Below are 21,295 nucleotides of genomic sequence, written 5' to 3'. Positions count from 1 at the left end.
CCTCGCGCTGCGCCGCGAGGACTGTGCCGTGCCGCGCGCGCCCGGGAGCGACGCAGCTGCCGGGCAGCCGTGTGCGCAAAAACTACAGCTCCCGGCGTGCCCCGGGGAGCCAACACGGCTCACCGGAAGCCCCGCTCACGTGACTACAGCGCCCGCCCGTCGCTCACGCACCCGGAAGCCCGGCCCAGCGCAGCCCCGCGCGGGTCCGGGAAGCGCCGCTGCCGCCCGGCCCCAACCCGGAGCGGCTTCTGCCGCCAGTCCCGCCGCACCGCGCGGCCCCCCCCGTCGCGGCTTTCCCTGGCAGCCGCCTGGCGACCGACCGCGCGGCCCCGCTCCCCTTCTCTCTGCTGCTCCCTCGGCTCGCACCGGCTCCTCCTCCAGCACCGCCCCGGACAGGGAGGGGCCGCTGCCCGCAGCCTCACTGCCCGCCCCGGGGGCTCCTCCAGCCCGGCGCACAGCTGGAGGCCATCTCCCCACCCCAACATTGCATCATAACCCCTCCGCTGGGATCCCTCACAGCCCCTCGCCCGGGGCAAAGGAAGCAGAAAAGGCAGCCAGCAGACAGTAAGTGTTTATTCAGTCACACACATAACAAGTCCCAGAAGGGAGTCTGCTCCCGGGCTCAGGGCCCCTAATGCTCCCCCTGACCCTGGCACACCTGGGCGCTTGTTCCCAGAGCCACGCCCCTCGGGCCAGCAGGGAACAGTCAGTCGGCTCCTGGAGCAACGGGCTGCTGGGCAGAGCTGGAGACTGCCAAAAATGAGGAGCAGGGTGCAGGACGCTAGAAGTCAGGAGAAAAGGGGCAGCCGGCTGGCCAGCAGGGGGTGATGAGAAAACAAGAGGCGAGGAACGGGGCGATGAGAGCCAAAGACAGGGAGCCTGACAGAGAGAGATGGACCAGTTTAAAAACGCCACCAAACTAGGGAGCAGAGAGGAAGGAATTAAGAAACAGGAATCCAGCGCCGGACAGAGACACACACAAAAATTATAAAGTGACAGGCGAAACTGCACAGGCGAAGAAGAGCCAGAGGCGGGCAGCCCACTGTCGCCCGCGGCACGGCAGGAGCGGGGCCGGCGCACGGCGGGGCCGCAGCAGCGGCGGCCGCAGCTCGCGGGGAGGCGCAGGCCTGGCCTGGCCCCAGCCCCGCTCACCGTTTGTCTGTCCGGCTGCCTTGTGCTGCTCGTTCCGTACGAAATACACCGCGCTGATGCTGGGAACGACTGCGTGAGTGGGGGGGCTCAGCTGCCGGCTGGGATCAACATGCCACAATGGGCCTCTCAGTAGTCAAGAGGTTTCATAGCTTACAGCCTTGAGGCAAACCATTTATTTTTATAATGTGCTGCTCTAAAATTACATAAATATAAGTAAAAATAACACTTCCTTTGCTGAACTGTTTGAGGGTACTAATGATAAATTTATTTCAAGTAATTTATTTAATCTGATACATCTTCAATTTACGGTTGAGAATAAACAACTATTAGGTATCAGGGGTTTTTCTGTTATACTTTTTGCCAGATAATTAACAGGAACTTGCATAATGAATAGGGACCATGAATCCCAAAGGCTGTAATTAACACTTTCATATTCTTTCAAGTTTTAATTTACTAGTTAATACAGCTAATGGAGTTTCTGTATCTTGCAGACAGGAAAGTACAGGAGAAAACAGATTTCTGAAAGCTGTCCCTAGTTTGTACAAGGTGGTTGTCACAGGTGCTCAGTGTGTTTTGATATCTGCTCAACAACTGATAATACTGGTAAATGTAGTGGTTTGCTGCATATGCAGCATTCATAATCTGCCTTTATTAATGTCAGTCCCTCTAGGTTCATTAAGTCACATTTGCACTCTATGTCACTTAGAGTGAACAATGCCCATCAAATGCAGTTGTAATGGAGAAAGCACTCAGAAAGATCACTCTAGGAAGTAAACTGAGCTTCTCAATGGGAAGATGGAAAGATGCACTTACCAGAGGTCTGGGAGCCCAGGCAAACCACTTAGATTAATGGGAAATAGAATCATTAATGTGTAATTTTTTTTTTTTTCTGTTAATGACAGATATGTAATCTGACAAGTACAGGCCGTTATTTCTGAAGAAAATTTCCTCTCCGTTTGTAACTACAGAAGGTATTAGTGATGCTTCTAAAGTATGTCTCTCCCATTTAGGGGTTTGCCTGGAAGCAAATGTACATATTTTTCAGTGAATAAATAGTTGCTTAATTTAACATTTTTATCAGCTTTCAGGCTGTTAATAAGCAAACAAGTATTATATCTGCTTAGGTGTTCTATAAACAATCTGTAAGAACATATTTTAGTGTCTGTGTGATGACTTTGGTTCTTGCTGTTTAGTATTCTTGTTGATGGTTTGTTTCAGTCATTAATGTGCTCTTTTCTTTTTTCCTTGAGTGGAGCCCAGGAAATAAATAAATAGAACAATAGAAAGCATTCCGATTAAAGGCTAATACTTTTGTATTTGAATTCTGAGTGGTAAAGGTAACTTTTCTGAAACATTGGCCAAAAAATGCAATAATCCTATTCATAGCAATAGATGTGAACAGCAAAGAAAAGCACATGGGCAGGGTCTGATGAAGTACATTCTTACTGGAAGTATGTATCTGCCAAAGCTGGTTTTGCTCTGGTGCCAACTCATAGGCCCTGCAACGGTATCAGCCTTCCTGTTGTGCCAGCTGCTTGTCATTTCCTTGAGAGGATGACCTAAGTGACAGAGGCAACTGGCATGTCTCACACTCACTCTAGTGTCACACCACCAACAACCATAGAAGGTTAATGGGGCTCTTACAATAAGCAACAATTAGCAGTGGGCAGTCAGCTCAGTTATCTCCTTGGGAACTGGCCACTGGCATCTGGTGCCACGCAGTTCCGAACGGCTAATGTCACCACTACAGTCGCCACTACTGTCACCAGTACTGTTACTGTTGGGCAGTTTTGTACTGGCCACTAGAATTGGTGGCTGCTCTGCCGCAGTTTGTCCCACCTCTTGTGTGTTGTCACACTTGACTTACACGCTACCTGTACTCAGTTACACCATTGCTGCAGATAATGGGCTTCAGTTTTTCTTGTTATATCACTGGGAAGTAGCCTGATGTGGAAACACAGCCCATGTTGAAGTTATTCTTGCTCTTTAAAAAAACCCAAACAAAACTCCGGTCCCTCTTTTTGAAAACAAACAAACAAAAACCCCACAAAACTGATTTTTGATTTCTTTTTCCATATGGATAAAGGAATTGATTGATAATAAAATACAGATTGATTAAAAGGACTGAGACTCAGACTGAAGTTCTCCAACTTCCTGGGTCCTTGCCAAGGGCAGGGACATACACTTTTGAGCACCCAGACCTACTGCTGCTCCTGCAGGGCCTGGCTGTTGTGGTGCAGCACAGGGCAGGAAGAAGAGTGGCCTCACTGACCTGGAGCACCCTTTTGGAAGCAAACACCAACAGCTTTTCTCTCCTGAGTGGCTGGTGCCATGCAGAGTTCCCTGCACGGCCCTGCACGTGCTGCCAGCAGCTGTCCAGCCCACCGCTGGCATGGGCCAGGTGCCCTGGCTTGTTAAAGAATCTCTGGACTTGTCTCAGCAAAAGCGGAGTTCAAAGGGATGAACACAGATGGGAGGACTGCCTGCTTCTGAAATGAGATGACAGATGTTGTTGAACTCATTTGTTGAATGGGATGGCAAAAGTTAAAATCACACACGGTGTCTTATGTAACAGCATGTACTGCTCTCATTGTTTATTTGAGCACTATTAAAATGTTACAAAACACCACCAGCTACCAGGCCACAGTTCACGAATAAGGAATTTATTGGTGCCTGTCTGTACTTGCTTATCATTACCTGGAAGCTGAGCAAGTGGAGGTGGGCTAGAGTGTGTCCAGTGGCATTGCAGAACAGCATCTATTTCTAGCTGAAACCAGGAAGGTCTAATAGAAACTTTCCTTTCTCCAGAACTTTAAAATATTTTTTTCCTAAACTTTCTGGTGTTCAGAAAACGGGGCAGATTCTTATTTTACCTCACTCCGTTTATGGAGATCTAGATGCACAGGGTCCTTTCCCTGACTTCCAATTCGTCTTTCTTTTGCTCCATGGAGAGTATTCAGTGTAGCATGTCTTTCTCATGTGTTTTTTTAAAGAATAATTACCATGAAAGCACCTACTCAATTTCACTGTGGTTAAAATTTATCATCTCCATGGCTTCTACTTCATTTATCTCTCAAAATTAAGCTTAACAATTTATTTCCTGAAATGCTATGCTTCATTTTGTAGTGGTTCTGACAGATGAAGGCTTTGAAATATCTCCTTGCTAAAAATGAGAAACTGTTCTGATTTTGTATTTAAGAACAAAAAAATGCAGCACCTTCATCATTAATAGAGCAGTCTACAAGTAATAAGAAGTAACTAGCTTTTAACAATTATTTCTCAAACATCTGATTTAAATATCCTTTTGGTTAAATGTCATAATACAAAGTCAATTGCTTAATATAATATCTAATTTACGAATGAAATTTCAGTTAAAAGCAACATGCACTTCTGCACTGGAACATTAGATAGGGTTATTGTGATTACTAGCCTCACCTTCTGTGCAGCATGGAGGTGAAACAGCTAGCTAGTTTCACTAACAAGTGGCATGACTGAATTGGAACATCTCTTTTAGGAAAATATTGCATGTGAGATTAAATTCTTTCCATAACAATAACTTGTTCCAGTATTAAAGTTTTATATAGTTTAGAAATAGTTTATAATTAAATACATAGTTTATGGATGTAAAATACAGTTTATAAATAAAACTTGTATTAGATTTCTGTATGGAATTATCATCATTCTGTTCATACTCTTAAGTAGTGTTGGGTGCTATTCCCTTATCTATTCTATTATCTATCATCATGTTTTTCTATCAATATACATATTTACAGACAGTGATCGTTTCTCTTCAGTAACTGAAACATTAATTTGTTAGCTTTCCTCCTTACAATAACTTCTCTATGTGCTGAAACATCTCAGATTTTTAGAACTGTAAACGGTTTTCCAGTAGAAACTGCCAGTTTTCATAGTAGTAGAACTCCCTATTCCTTTTGGACACACTGTTCATCTGAGTATTTGTAATGTCTTTTGCAGAATGTTACCCTGTATAGCCATCACCTAGACTTTGGTGTGGTTTACATTCCATTTTCTCCCAGATGTATGACTTTGTGTTTGAATAAACTGAAAAACATGTTATTTGGGCTTGCCTGGGGCATTCATACCCACTATGTACTGGTGATTTGTCACGGAAAGTATGATTCAAATATCTCAGTGTAAAATCTTCATCAACAAAAAAGGATAATCAAGGTTAAAGATATAAAATGAAAAATGGTGACTAGATCTTTTAAAAAGTTCTAAAAAATATTCTCCTTTTTGGTTAAATATTTCCAGCTTTTGTGGATGTAACATATTTTCAAATACCTTTAAGCTTAGAGTATGATGATCTTGGCTATAAGCCAATCTTTCATGACAGCTTTGAACCAAAACTGAGTAGTAGGGTGTGCCAATTTGCATGCATTTGGTCTTGCAAGGAAAATTTTGTATTTTCAAGCAGCTCAGTTTTATGCATGATTGTATGTGGCTTTAAAAACATACAGATGATTGTCACTGGAGGGATTTTTCTTAGTTTAATGTCTAATATGACTATTTTTTTAAAAAGTTATTAACATAGTAATAGAACAGAAAAACTGAGAAATCAATGACAATTATCATCAGTTATATTACATACAATAATAACTTTTCTAGGCTAATTATATGAAGAGAGCTTACATGGATTTAGTTTTGATTATAAATCACAGTCCCCACCTAAAGTTTTATACAACTTTAAATGCTGCACAGAAGACATGGTTAAACTACATCTTTTGTAATGCATATATCAGCTGCATATGCGCGGAACAAGTTCAGAAAGGAATTGTGCAGAGTTGAGTTTTCAGGACAGAAGAGGCTATTACTGTTACTGTCATTGACCTCTTGCACAGCTTGGGCAGCATATTTTTACCCAGTAGAAACTGAATTACAGAATCATGGAATGGTTTGGGTTGGAAGGGACCTTTAAAGGTCATCTACTCTAACCCCACCCTGCAATGACCAGGGACATCTTCCACTAGATCAGGTTGCTCCATCCAACCTGACCTTGAATATTTCCAGGGATGGGGTATCTACCACCTCTCTGGGCAACCTGCACCAGTGTTTCACCACCCTCATAGTAAAAAAACCTCTTCCTTATATCTAGCCTGAATCTACCCTCTTTTCGTTTAATACCATTACACCTTGTCCTATCACTACACTCCCTGATGAAGAGTCCCTCCCCATCCTTCCTGTAGGCCACCTGTTGCAACAGGCTCTGCTAAAATGTCTGTCCCCATCTTTCTTACAAGCCCCCTTTAAGTCCTGGGAGGCCGCTCTAAGGTCTCCCCAGAGCCTTCTTGTGGCACCTGAGGCACAACTCTCCATTGAAGTGCAAATGGAAAATCCTTTCTTATTAAAATGGTACATACTTATGCTCTCACTACCTTAGCTCTTACTTCGTAATAAGCAAATCAGCAGCTCAGCAGCTAGACAGTCATCAACCCTCTTATCCCACAAACAGTTCCATACCACACAGGCAGCCTCAGCGCTGCCATTTTCTTCACCACACTAGCACAGCCTGGTATCTCTCTTCCAAGGCCTGTTTCTCCTCCAAACCTTGCTGCTCCTCTGGGCCAGCACAGAGTAGATCTGGCGCTTCTCCAAGCCAGCACAGGACAGAGCTCCTGCCTGGCTCGCCAAGCAGAGTTCTCTGGAGCAGAGCTCTCCACCTTCGCCGAGCTCCTCAAACTGAGCTCCCTGGCTGAGCTGACTGGCTGATGTCTATTTGGCTCTTAAGTATCGAATCTCCCACAGCTGCACAGAGCTGACACTCCCACACCTTCTCTTCTCCAGCTGAACCCCCCCCAACTCTCTCAGCCTGTCCTCACAGGGGGGTGCTCCAGCCCCCTGAGCATCTTCATGGCCTCCTCTGGCCCCACTCGAGCAGGTCCGTGTCCTTCTGCTGTTGGTGCCCCCAGAGCTGGACCCAGCACTGCAGGGGGGGGTCTCATGAGAGCGGAGCAGAGAGGGAGAATCTCCCCCCTCGCCCTGCTGCCCACACTGCTCTGGGTGCAGCCCAGGATGCAGTTGGCTTTCTGGGCTGCCAGTGCACATTGCTGGCTAATGTTGAGCTTCGTGTCAACCAACAACCCCACTGGTACCTGTTTGCTGCATGACACATCAAACTTTGTTTTTAATGGAACATCCAGAATTGCTTCCCACCAAACCCTACTATTCTTGGATCTGAAATGTTGCGGCTGACCCACTTTCTGTATGTAACCGAGTGCTGGGGATATGGAGTCTCTGTGTCAGTGTGGATGAGTCCCATTGTGGGTCTTTAGATGCTAGACTTAATGAACTAGTATAAGAAATATGAACCATGGCCTGGGGAAAGGGACAGATTGGTGAAGAAGCATATAGAAGTAATTCCAGCAGTGAGCCACTCTTAGGCAGGCTTCCCTGTGCATCTCTGTCCTGTGCTATCTAGGGACTGACAATGTATCTGTGTCAAGCAGATATTGCTTGCTCTTTCTATAGAAACAGCAAGCTTTTTCTCCAAGTTGCATCTGTCTTATGCTAAAAACAACCCAATTACTTAAGTAAAACAAAAAAAAATGTTAGAAAGGGGTGTATGCAGAACTGAAGTTGTGTGTGACCTCTGAACTACACAAGCTGTATGTGATTTTAGCTTTGCTTTTGGATATTTTGCACACATAATGTAGGGGCAATTTCCTCAGGTTCCTTGCCTACCTATGACAGGATTATGCAGTCAAAGTTCTTGAGATTATTGCTTTCAGAAATTAGATAAATGTTATATTCTTCCTGCCGTATGGGACTGCGTCCTACACTGATAATGGCAAATTATTTTCTAAGGAGATGCATTTTCCCCAAAACATGTTTTATAATTTATTTTTTAAACATTTTTTTCTTTCTGCAAAATGGAACTGTTTTTTTTTTTACTTTTTTTTTTTCCGAGTTCATATTCTGGATCGTGTAATGACCTAGGGTGAAGGGAATAGGTAGGCACTGTGGTGCTTCTGCCAAGGTCATTTGGAATTACTGTTGCCTGCTGAAAAACTGCCAAGTGAGTCTCAGTGTCACTGATTCATTCCTGAGGTGCTCAAGGTGGAGGTGATAATGAATTGGACCTCCTGATAAAAGAACACACATAAGAAGTGGTAGGAATTGATTTTCTTACTTGGCAACTGTTGGTAGAATATATAGAGTTCTAAAAACATCTAAGTGGTAGCCTAGATACAATGCTGTTGTGCCTATAAAAGAAAATCATCCCTCAGATGATGCTGAAGAGAAGTCAAGAGTGCAAGTATCAGGATACCCAACTAGCAGGCAAATACATGGTTTTTCATAGGAAGCAAATGGTGCAAAAAATACTGACATAGATACTGGGAAGGAGAGATTGCTCTAAAAGCTTGGATCAAAACTGAGTCCTACATCAGTTAACTGGAGGTGAAGGAACTCAACTAAGAATACTTCACTGCACTTAGGCAAATATACTCTGGCCGTGTGAAGAAAAGTTATTCATCTGTAAATTGTTTTGCAGCAAGTGCATCCTGATTAGGAAGTTAAAGGGAAGGTGCTGTTCTCTGGGAATCACCAGTTAATCTGTAGCACAGTCACTAAAAACGTGGCATTTGTTTGAATTGTTCCTATAAGAAAATTCATCAGCCCACTAACAACTACTCTTTGCATGTTAACGGAGGAAATGGCCTTGGCTAGCAATGAAGCCTAGCAGCACAACAGTCAATGAACAGCCTAGCAGTTGACCTGCAGAGTAAAAGCTACTAGGAAAAGCAAGCTTCTGCTCTCTTACAATTGATATGGGCTCTGAGGGCTGTACGTAAGGGGGGTTATTCTTTCCTTGATGCTGTCAAGGGTCTCTGCAGCAGTGGTGGTGTCATCAGGTAGGCCCTGCAGTACGATACTGCCATTACCAGCAACAGGTCATGAGCTCTGCACTGAGTCTGCAAGGCCTCAGGACTGAGGCTCGTCACACCTGCTCTGTCCGAGCTCAGTGTGACCTGCCTGCAGCTTCCCTTGGTCGAGATGTGACAGCGTTTTCTCTAATTGACCAGGTGTCTGTATCTGATCTGCTTTACTTTTGCTTATCTTTGTGTGTTACAACTGCAGTTTTATACAGATAGCAGTAACGAGTGGTTATTCTAGGTGGGATGAGATTTTTGCAACTCTGAAATAATGAGGTAGTGCAGAGAAACACAGACCTGGTATGAGAGTAGAGGCTTGAGAAGAGGAGGCGGGGGACCTGGCGCAGACATGGGGTGTTGAGAGATGGGCCTGTATGGGCACAGAAGATCCCACAGTTGTAGACAACTCACCCATGGTCAGTTAAAGAAATGCAGACTTGGAACTGGTCCAAACTGGCTTTAGGTGTAACAAAGAGAACAAGAAAAAGTGTTTAACATACGTAAAAGGAACCATATATAGTGCATTTGGGTGTAACATGAAGCTGCAGGGCAATGAAGAAAGAGAAAGGTGTAAAACCTGTTAGCAAACATTAAAAAATGACCCCAAGTGGATCCTAGACTGAGGAAGAAGAAACCGTCAATGCAAACATCATATTCATGCTGGCAAAGAACTCCAGATGCCGAGGACACATCGTAACATCCCCCACCTCCAAGACCAGAGTGAAACCACTGACCTTAGGACCCCGGGGAGCAGTGAAGGGGTGAGCACAACACCTGGAGAAGGGATAGAAATTAACAAGTGTGTTACAATTTTAATTGTGTTTTTGCTACTACTGCAATTTTTTCTCTGTATAACTGCTCTAACTGCATTATTATTCTTCATTTTTCTGTAACAATTAGATCTAGACCAACAGTGAGTCTCTAATTAGACTGCTCAGATTTCCACTATACTAACTGAATTCTTGGCTCTATTATATATATACATATACACATATGTATATATAAAGTGTGCTTCTCTTGCCCACAAACAAGTTTCTGAACATAACAGTGGGGAACTCTGACCTGTGGGTCAGCTGTGCCATGTCCACATCAGCCTCTCCTCCTCACAAGTAAGTGCCAGCAGATACTGCAAGGATATGTATAAAAATGAAGAACACTGGTGTTTACATTGCTGCACCTGGGCATTGCAAAAAGGTTGTCAACATGCCTTCACATAGTACAAGACAGAAACCGGATTTCCAGTCACTGCACCCTGCTGTGAAGCTCAGTGCTGAAGTCGGAGCCCCTGTTCCCTTACATGGAATTTTTTAAGATGAAAGACAGGAGAGAGAGAGAAGCTCTCTCAAACACAGAGTACTGTGAAAAAGTTGCACATCATTTTGCTTTAATTTTTAAAAGAGCTAATAAACAAATTCTGGCACAATGTATTGCTCTCAAAGGAGCCAGTATTGTGGCTATAATATTAAATTGCAAATTACAGTTTGCACCTGGGAAAACTAGCAATCCAATCAACTTCCTTTATTGCTGACATTAAGGACGGCACTAATATCCTAGCTGCATGTGGGGTGCACTGCTGTTATAAGAGTAACAACTCTTTATCTTTCCTCCCACCTGAGAGGTTTGTGTATGCTGAATGGCTGTGTCTCTTCCATGTGTTGTTTGTTATAATTATGCTAACAAATCAACAAAGAATAAGTAACCTTATGCCGAAACACTCTATACAACCTGTTACCTCCCCACCCCAACATCAGCATCTAAATGGGCACGTCTATTTAATTTTCAGAATGTGAGGACATCATGTAAAGACTGAAAGGCAGAAGATGCCTTGGCATACTTAACTGCTAAAAACATGGTGATGCCCTGCCAGCTTGGCCATTCTGCAGAGTTTAAGTGACATGGTGACCAATGGTTCTAATTACGTAAGTGATTGTTTCAGTTGGGGAGGTAACAATGTGCTGAAAATCAGTACAAGACTTAATGGAATGAAAAAGCTGGGAGAAGAGTGGAGCCTCTTCCTATTTAATCCAATCTAATCTTTCCTAATAAGTCATTACAGTTGTTAGATGCTGGTAACGCAGTAACCCCTCATGCACTACACTACTGTGGTGGGTTGACCCTGGCTGGACACCAGGTGCCCCCCAAAGCCGCTCTATCACTCCCCTCCTCAGCTGGACAGGGGAGAGAAAATATAACGAAAGGCTTGTGGGTCGAGATAAGGACAGGGAGAGATCACTCCTCTCTCTCCTTCTTCACTGACCTTGGTGTCTGCAGAGTTATTTGTCTCACATATTCTCTCCTCTCTCTGGCTGCAATTGCTGTCATGCAGCAACTTTTTCCCCTTCTTAAATATGTTATCACAAAGGTGTTACCACTGTCACTGGTGGGCTTGGCCTTGGCCAGCAGCAGATGAGGAAAACCTAAAAAACTATGGAAATAGGAGCTGATGTTAACAGTCTGGCCCTGCACTTTTTCTGGCTTTTACTTATCCTTCCTGCAGGGAACAGCCATGAAGTATCAGTGGCAGAATAAAACAGGTCAGACCTGCAAGAAGATGCCATGGTGAAGAGGTAACTAGTCACTGAAACAGCAAAGAGCACATAACAAAGTATAGAACATACAGTATTATACTGCAAGTGCTAAATCTTAGATGTCCTTCTGTAGGTATTCCACAGTTTCTAGTACCCTTGCAGGTGAGGATATGTTTTACAAAACTCGCCAGAAGCAATCCTCATTGAACAGGCAGATGACTCCTTCCGCTCTGTATGAGCAAAAAGCAGTTGCTTTCCACACTGTTTTAATGACTCCTGTAGTCTCTCATGTCTGATTTGCCTTCTCAAAGCTCTCAACTCCAATTTGCACAGTCTGTATTGTATTTCTGAATACACTCAATTATAAAACATGGCAGTAAATTTTTGGCTTTAAATACATTGAGTTGTCTAGTTTCAGTAAAACAGAAGACATCTGGCATGGCCCCAGTACTTAATTAAAGAGCAGGTTATCAGGGATACAACAACAATGGATTCAGTGTGGAGGTCTGACTCCTTAAGGAGCCATGCAGCATCTTATACCCACAGCATCCTTCCCTGACACAGTGCTCTGGAATTAAGAGATGCTACTAGCAGCCACACAGCTAGACACAGACAGTCATGAAATTGGAGAGGGACTAACTTTGATTACGCTCCCTCATCTTCTATCAAGCTGCATTATAATCCACAAACAACTTACTAAAACACTGCCAGAGTCTCCTCTAGTATTTTACTTCCCACAAGAAGATTTCTCTTCATTTTCCTATCATCAATTATTTTTGCTTAAAGCTCTCATACAGATAGTTTTGATTATAACAGCAACAGCAGTGAAAAATAGTTTTCTGAATGGTCAAAGCAAAGTGATGAAAATAATTTTGGAAGAGAGGTTAGAGGAAGCGCCTGAGTGTGTAAGAGTTCCTGTGGAGAAAAGGAGCACCAAGACTGGGTGAATTCATTGTTTCAATTAGATTATCTAATTTTGATTTAATACAGAGACCATATCTGTCCCAGGAGGTCCCAGCTCTACAAATGGCCAGAGCCTGAGAAGGAAGTGTCACAAGGGAAAGTGCATAAATTTATCCTTTTCTTATATTCTTCTGTTGGTATCTGTGTCCAGCCACCCCTGGAGATGCAGTGCAGGAGTCCTGATCTGCATCAAGATGAGTCCTCTTGCTTTTAGCCACAAGATGCAAACAGTATGTCAAGACAGCATAAGAAGCTAATTAAGGAGCTCTTCAGACCCTTGACATTTAAATAAGTCTTGAAACATGGGAGACAATCCTGGAAACTGGAAGAGATCTAACCACAAGGACTTTGTTATAGTAAAGTTTCTCAGGAAGGGAACAGATTGAGACCAGTGATGTGCAGACAAAGGGATCTGAGTGAAGAATTAGATGCACAGTTCTTATGGAGAAGCCACCCAAAAGCTGTAGCAGGTTCTTCATTAGTGTGGATTTTACTGCTCTAGTTCAAGCACAGAGGTGAAACCGTGCATGGAAGTTTGGCCAGAGGGGGAGCCAGTCAGAGTATGTGCGGGGTCTGTGTGGGACGGACAGTGAGTGAGGGCTGGAGATGTGGACAGGGAGTGACACACGAAGACCAGGGCTGGGCATGGGGCCTTGGGACCACTTTGTCATCGCCTCTTTCTAGAGAACTCAGCTATGCAAGAGGTGCTGCATGGTGCCCAGTGAGATGTCTTCATACCTGGAGAGTACTGCTTCCTTCCTCCTCCCTCAGAGAGGAAACAGCAGGGTTGCTTTAGCAGAGTGGCAGTGAGGGAACTAGATGAGACACGTGGTTGTAAGACAGCAGCAAATGCCAGAGGGTGGATGGCAGGAAAGCAACTGCAGGTGCAGCAATACTTCCTGCTTTCTCCAGGAGACTGGCAATTTGCAAGGACCCTCCTGAGTCTGTCAGAAAGGAAACAGCAGTCTGCAGTCCCTGCAGGCAGGAAAGCCATTCTGCTGTTGGTCACAGGCAGGGGACAGGCTCTGGTAAAGTGACATCTGACCTGACCTACAACGAGCTTTTATTATTCTGTGTCTACACTATCTATATGCTAACAGGGTGTCCGCTGCCAGGGAGCAGCGAGAGCAGGGCTTCCTCCTGCGAGGGTGGGAGCTGCAGATGACCTCATTGCAGGCAGTCCCGCACGGAGCCTGCTGCAGTCCTGCAGGGTTCAACCATGGGGCTGGAGACGGGATGGGAGATCACACTGTGATGTGGGTCCAGAGTCCACTCAGGAGGCCAGAGACAGCTATACCCACAGTGCTGCTCAGACAGGATCCGGGTGCCCAGGCCTGAGCTGAAATGGAGCGTCTGGGCTACGCGTGGAGGGAGTGGATGGGGGGCCCAAGTGAGGCTCATCAGGCCAGTTAAGGCCTAGTAGTGCCCTTGGGGCCCTGATGCACTTCTTCAGTGAAAGCAGGGACTGGACCTGACCACCGTTGAAGAAAGGACCAACATGAAATTCGATGGCTTTTTATTTTGGCTCATTTCCGTAACTAACTTTGCTGCCACTCTAAAGTGATGAAATAACTCCGGAAATACAGACCAGAGAGTTTCACTTTAGTTCCCAGGAAAAAATGTTACTGAAAAGCACCTGGTATCTTGAGAGGGCTCGTAAGCGTGAAAGTTTTAGAATAGGAGCCAAAGATCAGAAAAAGAGGTGAAAGTGTAGACATAGCAAAGAAAAAACAACATTGACATCAAGAAAACAAATACCACAAGGAAAGGGACAAGAAAATTTTTAAACTGATAAAAAGATTGATATAGAGGGAAGGTGGAACAAACACTGGGTTCTGATGTTATATGTAAAAGTGTGCTTAAGGACGTTTGTGATCCAGCATTTAGGATTTTTTATGCTAAAAGAATTGCATATCTATTCTGAATTATGAACTCCATCAGGAAAAGATTTTTTTCAGAGAATACAGCATGTAGTTTCTTATGTAAAAATGATTTTTTTCCTAGGTATGGCAACCCAAGTGTGATATTAACAGAGCATGAATCAAAATTTGGTTGGTAAAAATGTATCTTTAAAACATTAGCTTTGGTCATTTTGGAAAAGAATATTAAAGGTGTACAAGTAGCATAGAGGTTTCTGAATAAGGACCTGAGATCCCTATTTGTCATTGCAGCTGGCAACACACTGCTCCAAGAGGAAAACCTTGTAATGCAGCAATGTTAGACAACAACAGCCTGAAATCAGATTTCCCCACCAGGTGCTTCTTCAGATTAAAAGCAAGGGTACTGGAAATCCTTTACAGGATCCTAAATGAAAGGGGACATAATATATAGTGCAATAAAAGAAGAAATGTATGATATAAATGAGACATTAATAAGTCTCTCTTGACCTAGATACACTTCTTGGGTAATTTTACTTCTCCAGGTTATTGTGGCACAATTCACTCTTGTTAAGGCTTTCCTCTGACAGTTTATCACTAGCTAGTGTCTCCAAAGCCAGCTTTTTTTCTGGATAGAAGCTAGAAAAGATCCTTCTTAAATAGACAAAATCTGTTCTGCCTCTCTGCCCATTGTGTCCTTCAATACTAACCCTCTTATCCAGTCCTTCAGCCAGTTCAGGATCTCTGGAGGGCCTTTGAGTTGCAACAAACTCAGGAAAGGAAAACTGTTCTTGGCTGCTCTGGGGCCTTGCTGTATCCCCATTTAATGCTTGTCTTCTAGGTACCGTCTCCCTGCAGGAGTGTTTTTTTGATGTGTTTCTCCTTCATTCTGTGCCTGATCTCACCCTGAAATGCAAGTTCTCCCACTTTTTTGCTCACTGAGGTAATGCTATGTCCCCTCATTTGGAAAACATAACTTCCTCAGACAATAAAAATAAAGTAAACTATAAGAGTGTTCTTGCTCTGGCTCACAGTAAACTCTCCGTTGTGGACTTCAGAGATGCTAGAGACAACCTCTTCAAACATTTATTTATACTGTTGGAGAAGAACTTCCAATAAAATACAAACATAACTTCATTAAAGAACATGTACGTGAGCTTAACATTACAGCTTAATGAGCTTTTCTAAGCTAAATGATAATTTGGCTATTCTTTCACTCAAACCAGCTTGAAATTCTCACATGTGAGAGAAAATACTGTGCTCCAGGTTGTTTGATTAGCCTAATAAAAAGTGAGTGTCTAAAAGGTCTTCATGCTCTTCTGTACAAGCTTTAAGAGAAATTTTAGGATTGAGCAATGACTGAAAGAAGGAAAAGGTGAAAGAAGGACATGCTAAAGTCAGTGGAAAATTTTGGAAAAATCCTGTTTTAGGGTATCCAAGGCCTCATCAATTTTATTTTACTGAGAATAAATCTAGGCCATCTACAATGCTTTTTGTTTTACTTCCTTCAGGCTTAACTCATTAGGTGAGTATAATATGCCAAAAAAGAGCTTGCCTTAGTTTACTGATAGGTATTATTTCTATAGACAGGAAAAGCTTCAGAACCTGTTTCATATATTCTGCTATGTTTGATGAAGTTTACACAAAACAAAACCTGGACATAATTTATATAGTGCAACTTGATTTAAATCAAACTGTTGGGAAGTGTTAGTTGCCATATTTCTGCTAGGAGTCAAGAGTATTTGCATGGTGTTTTGTATGACCCTTAGCAAACTAGCTAGTTTGTAAAACACAGTGCCTAGGTAATTAGAGGGATATCATCTGACAGAATACTGTCGTGATGGATGTTTAACTGGTTTTGTTTGATTACTCATTGCTTTCTGTACACCACGACATGGGCTGATCAGCTCTGTGGAGAAGCCAGTTGGTTTGCCTACTTGTGATGCTGAGTAAGGGTACACCCACAGAACAAGGGGCGACTGTACCTCTCGAGTGCCACCAGCCCCTGGAGGGCACACGGAGTGTGCAGGGAGGCAGAGACAGCGGACTGGAGCCCTGCAGCAGCAGTCTTGCTGCCACTCTTGAAGAGATAGCGCAGGAGTCACCAGGCACAGGTAGAGACCCAGGAGGCTGGAAGGGTGTTTTCCACAGCCCAGAAGCACTGCAGGGTGGTCTGAGCATCTGCAAAGGTGCAGTGGAATGCAGTGGGTCCTATTGCTACAGACACTGTGGTGTGGGCAGCAAAGAACAAATGGATGCTGTGTCTGGCCGTCTGCAGGGCTAGACAACGAGGTGCAGTTTTTTAGCAGTGAGTAGGAAAAATACTCTAATTACCGCAGGAAATAATTACATTTTTTTCAGGTGTCTTTGCAATCTGGAACAGATCCAGCCTACATCTGCACCCTTGAGTAGGGGTCCTCTCAGTGCCATGAGGCTGTGTATTGCTTTTTCTAGTGCTTCCTTGGAGGGATGTGTGTTTGCAGTTGCCCATGCCTGCAGCTGTGAATACAATGCACAATTACCCTTTCTAATAAGGGTAATCAAAGCATTGATTAAAAACCTCCAGTTAGTCAGTTTAAATTTTTCATCAAATGCTGAAGACTCTTGTTGTAAGGGTGGAAAAGAATTAAAATTATTGAAAGAGTTCTTGCCTGTCTTTAAATCGTCTTCCTGATATTGACTGGTATAATTATTCTATTTGCATACCGGAGTCATGTTTTTTTAAATAGACTGTTAATGAAATTATTAGTAAGTTTGTGATACCCTCTTCAAGCCGCCAGAGGAAAAAATGGTTCACTTGGTGATAACCAGCTATCATGATGTTATGTTTTCAAATCTTTCTCTTACAGGCTTATATCTTCAAAAAGTGCTGCTTTTATCTGTGGGTTTGTTTTTCTTTTTTTTTTTTTTTTTTTTTTTTGTCAAAACCAGCACAATAACTGGGATTAACGGTGGAGCTAGTTAAAAAATATTTGGCTCCTGCTGGCAGCACAAGGCTGAGTAACCATCACACATGTGGCACAGCGGGGGCCTGGGCTCAGCACTGTGGGGGTGTTGGAGAGGGTGGTCCTTGGGCCCTGGCTAGCTCAGGGCCTCACTGAGGAGTGGGGCAAGGAGATGGTGGTGTCTGTGCTGTGTTAAACTCAAAATCTCATTTGTGGGTAAAGAGAAAACACGTTTTATATGTAAAGTCAAGAATTACTATATGTGTAATTGAAATCTTAACAGTTTAATCAGAGTATCATTACTGGTCCTGATCTAATTATTTCAGAAAGAGTAAGAATATGTATGTGCAGAAAATGTGTTAATAATAATAGGAACAGTAACAATAATACCATTAAAACCATTATACTCTCACTTCCTTGCTTCTGCTTTGCTTCGTGCTACACTCACCTCTCCACTACTCCTTTGGGTCCTCAGGCCAGCAGTATCACTCCCCTGTTGGAGGTGGGGTGAGGGGGCGTTTCAGCAAGTTGTCAGCATCTGGAGTCCTTCGCCAGCATGTGTATGTTCTTCATGTTGATGGTTTCTTCTTCCTCACTGCAGGATCTAGTAGGATTATACTCCACTGCAGGATAAAAAAAACATGTTTATATGTTTGTTATGTTATTATACCTTCTTTTTCTTCATCTCTGCTCTGCAGCTGCATGTTGCATCTGAATCATGGCTTGTTCCTATGTTAGATATGTTTTCCTTGTTCTCTTTGTTAAACCTAAAGACAGTTCTGTCCAGCTTTTGTCTGCATTTTTCTACCTGACCATTTGTTAACGGTGTGTTGTTTATTAACCATGAGGTCTCTCCTTTCAGCTCATGCCCCATCTCTTATCACCTCATGCCTGCGCTCCTCTGTGCTGTATCTTGTGTCTTCACCTCTCAAACCTCTGCTATTATACCAGGCCTGTATTTCTCTACATTACATCATTATGTTAGTCAAGAAATCGTGTTGGTATAATAGAAGTATAAACAAAGCAAAACAAATCAATCATAGACACCTGATCTAATTGGAAAAAATGCTGTTCAAGGTGAACCAGGTAAAACAAAACCTGAGGCAGGTCAAGAAAAATTCCGACAGAGCAGGCCTGACAAGCCTCTGTCCTTAGGCCTTGTGAGCTCCATACAAAGTTTATGGCCTGCTACCAGCAATGGCAATACTGTATTACCTGACTGAGAGGCTGAGGAGATGGGGGAGGTTCATGATGATGGAGGAAAGGAAATTGTCACACCCATCTTCAAAGAAAGCCAAAAGAATGATCTGGGAAACTACAGGTGGATCAAATTCACTTTGGTTTCTGAGAAAATCATGGAGGGAGTCCTCTCAGATTTCTGGAAAGAAATTTCAGAAAGGAGAATGAAGTGATTGGGAATAGCCAGCACGTACTTACCAAGTGTAAATCACACCTGACCAACCTGATTGCCTTCTAGCATAAAATGGCATTTATTTGTGGATGAAGAAAGAGCAATGAATGCCATTTACCTTGTCTGTAACAAGGCTTTCAACGCTCTCTCCCACAGTTCTCCATGCTAAGATGCTACAGTCTGGTTGAGTATTCAGACAGGTAAGACCTGGCTGGATGGTTGGGCCCAGGGCGTGGTGGCTAATGGCCTAGTGGCAATCAGAGCACAGCAAGGGACCTGTGCTGTTGAACACCTTTATCAGTGACCCATAGCGGGTGATGGAGCATGCTCTTGTTGAGTTTGCAGATGACACCAACCTGGGGACACAGTTGACAGTGCAAGGGCAGGGCTGTTGCCCAGACAGGCCGGGTCTGGCTGGAGGAACGGGGCAGCAGGAACCTCATGAGACTTGGGGCAGTCAAATGGCGGGTGCTGCCCTAGGCAGGAATGGGGCTGGAGCTGCCTGTGGAGCTGCAGCTCTGGGGAGTGCCTGGGGGTCCCTGTGGGCAGTGAGTGGTGAGGGAGCCAGGCCCAGGCCATGACAGCCATGGCCCAGCTCGGGCAAGCCTGGCAGTCAGGCTGAGCACTCGCCCACCAGGAGCAGCCCCAGACAAGGCGGCACTGTGGGAGCTGACAGCTCCATCCCACACCCGTGGGGGTTTATCGGGGAGAGGGGGCCAGTGCCACAGGCAGGGTCCAGCGGAAGGGTGGGCGAGCAGGGCACACGCCAAAGCCAGAGTGGCTCGGGCTGGACATGGGGAGAAACCTCCCCCGGGCAGCAGAGCAGGGAGGACAGCCTGTGGGATCTCTGTCCATGGAGGTTTTTGAGAGCCCACAGGGCAAAGCCCTGAGTAACCTGGTCTGAGCCCAGGGCTGGCCCTACCCTGAGCAGGGGCTGCAGCTGAGACCCCCAAGATCTCCTCCCAGTTGAGTTCTTCTAGAATCTTATGAACTGACCTAATGTGTAACAGCTCAGATTTTTCACATTAATTCAATTTCTTCCAACATGTTTAGATTTAATAGCTTAATGATTTAAGAATTTTTTTCTAGGTTCTAAAACACATCAGTAAGACACCTACATTAATCCTGATTTTAACTGATTTTTTTTTTCTTGTGCGTTATGTTGCTGCAACTCTTTTGACATACAGATCTACAGTAATCCATCAATTATTTTCACTACATCCAGGAGAGGGCACTGCAGCATGAAAAGAAAGCTTGTAGCCTCTCTCATGAGTATAGTTGATGCATTATTTTTGGAAGAAATAATAAATATTAAATATAACCAGTATGTTTGCTAAAGATTATTTTTAACGCATTCTATTTTCACTACTATTTCTAGTCTAAAACACTAAATATACAAAAAATTCTACACATTTTTATATTTTTTGTAAGTTTTAAATCCTACATTTTTATGCCAGAATTTGAAATAAAGCTAATGTCTGATGTTCATACTTGTCTTTGTTTTACTACAGTGGGGGTTGTTAAACCAATTAATTTTTTTCTGTGTACATTTTTTCAGTCTGAAGAACAAATTTAACTGTGCTTATTTCTGTGTACTCTTACGTCAGCACGAACAGTCTTTAACCATGAAATTTCAGCAGGGACCTACCACCATTCATGAGAAGAATATGCTAAATGGCAGTGCTCTATAGTTCTTATGATCTTCTAATGAGGTAAATAAACTTCAAGAACTGGAATGATTTTCAGTTGTACTCAATTATTTCTTAGTCAAATTAAAAATGTGTAAAGGAATAGTGGAGTTATAGCAAAACTTGCAAAGAGGGACACTGCAATGCAATCATATTTAAATGTATTTAAAGGGCTTAAATAGCATGTGGAGCACAATCCTAGAGTAACACTCCTTCCTCTCTTATTCTTTACAGAAAGGGCATGTCTCCAGATGTGCCTAAGCATTTCAGAGTGCCGAGGAGCCAGGCCATTAGAGCTCTGTTGGCCTGACATATGAGACTGCAAGTCTTATCCCCAGACTGGTGATTAATGAAGAGGGTAACTGTATTGAGACAGGTTGTAGAGCAGTAGGTGGGCATACTACAGAGAGAATCAGAAGCCTTTCATTTGCTTTCAGTGGTTTCAGGGCTGTAGAACAGATTTTGAAGAAAAGACTATTCAGAAACAGAAGATAAATGGGGGGGGGGGGGGGGGGGAAATCATATTAAAAAACCCCACATAAAAACATTAACATAATTATACATTTGATATAAATTAAACATTTTTAAAATCGTATCTCTAGTATAAACATGCTAGACTAAGCTACTGATTGATCTTGGATGAGAAAACTGCTTTTCTAGACAAAGAAAATCACAGAGCCCTAATTTAGCTGAACTTTAGGCATTTGATCACTTGAGTCATGGCACAGTATTGGCTAAGATGCAGAACAGGACCTCAAAGCTGTTAACAAAAGAAAGGAAGGTTTGGTAAAATTTGCTGCTGATATAACACTAGAAGGTAGCAGTAACATAGATGAGAA

The 21,295-nt window shown here is 43.5% G+C and overlaps 1 long non-coding RNA gene across 7 annotated transcripts in view; it reads left to right on the top strand.

Annotated features, from left to right (window-relative positions):
* The first annotated feature begins 431 nt into the window (after positions 1–431).
* Positions 432–21,295, top strand: part of LOC141922120 (uncharacterized) — a 35,404-nt gene continuing 14,540 nt past the window's right edge. The window contains exons 1-3 of one of the 7 annotated variants that reach the window (XR_012622896.1): positions 432–564; positions 18,925–18,968; positions 20,376–20,480. This is a non-coding gene — a long non-coding RNA (uncharacterized LOC141922120). Of the gene's footprint in view, positions 565–1,096; positions 1,226–1,497; positions 2,124–18,924; positions 20,481–21,295 lie in introns of those variants that run through there. The other 6 variants (XR_012622893.1, XR_012622892.1, XR_012622890.1 and 3 more) reach the window with 6 other exon arrangements.

The sequence above is a fragment of the Strix aluco genome, chromosome 4 (genome assembly GCF_031877795.1).
Source record: "Strix aluco isolate bStrAlu1 chromosome 4, bStrAlu1.hap1, whole genome shotgun sequence".
NCBI lineage: Eukaryota > Metazoa > Chordata > Aves > Strigiformes > Strigidae > Strix > Strix aluco.
The sequence above is the reverse complement of the archived record's forward strand: the minus strand, read 5'-3'. Positions and strand labels throughout refer to the sequence as shown.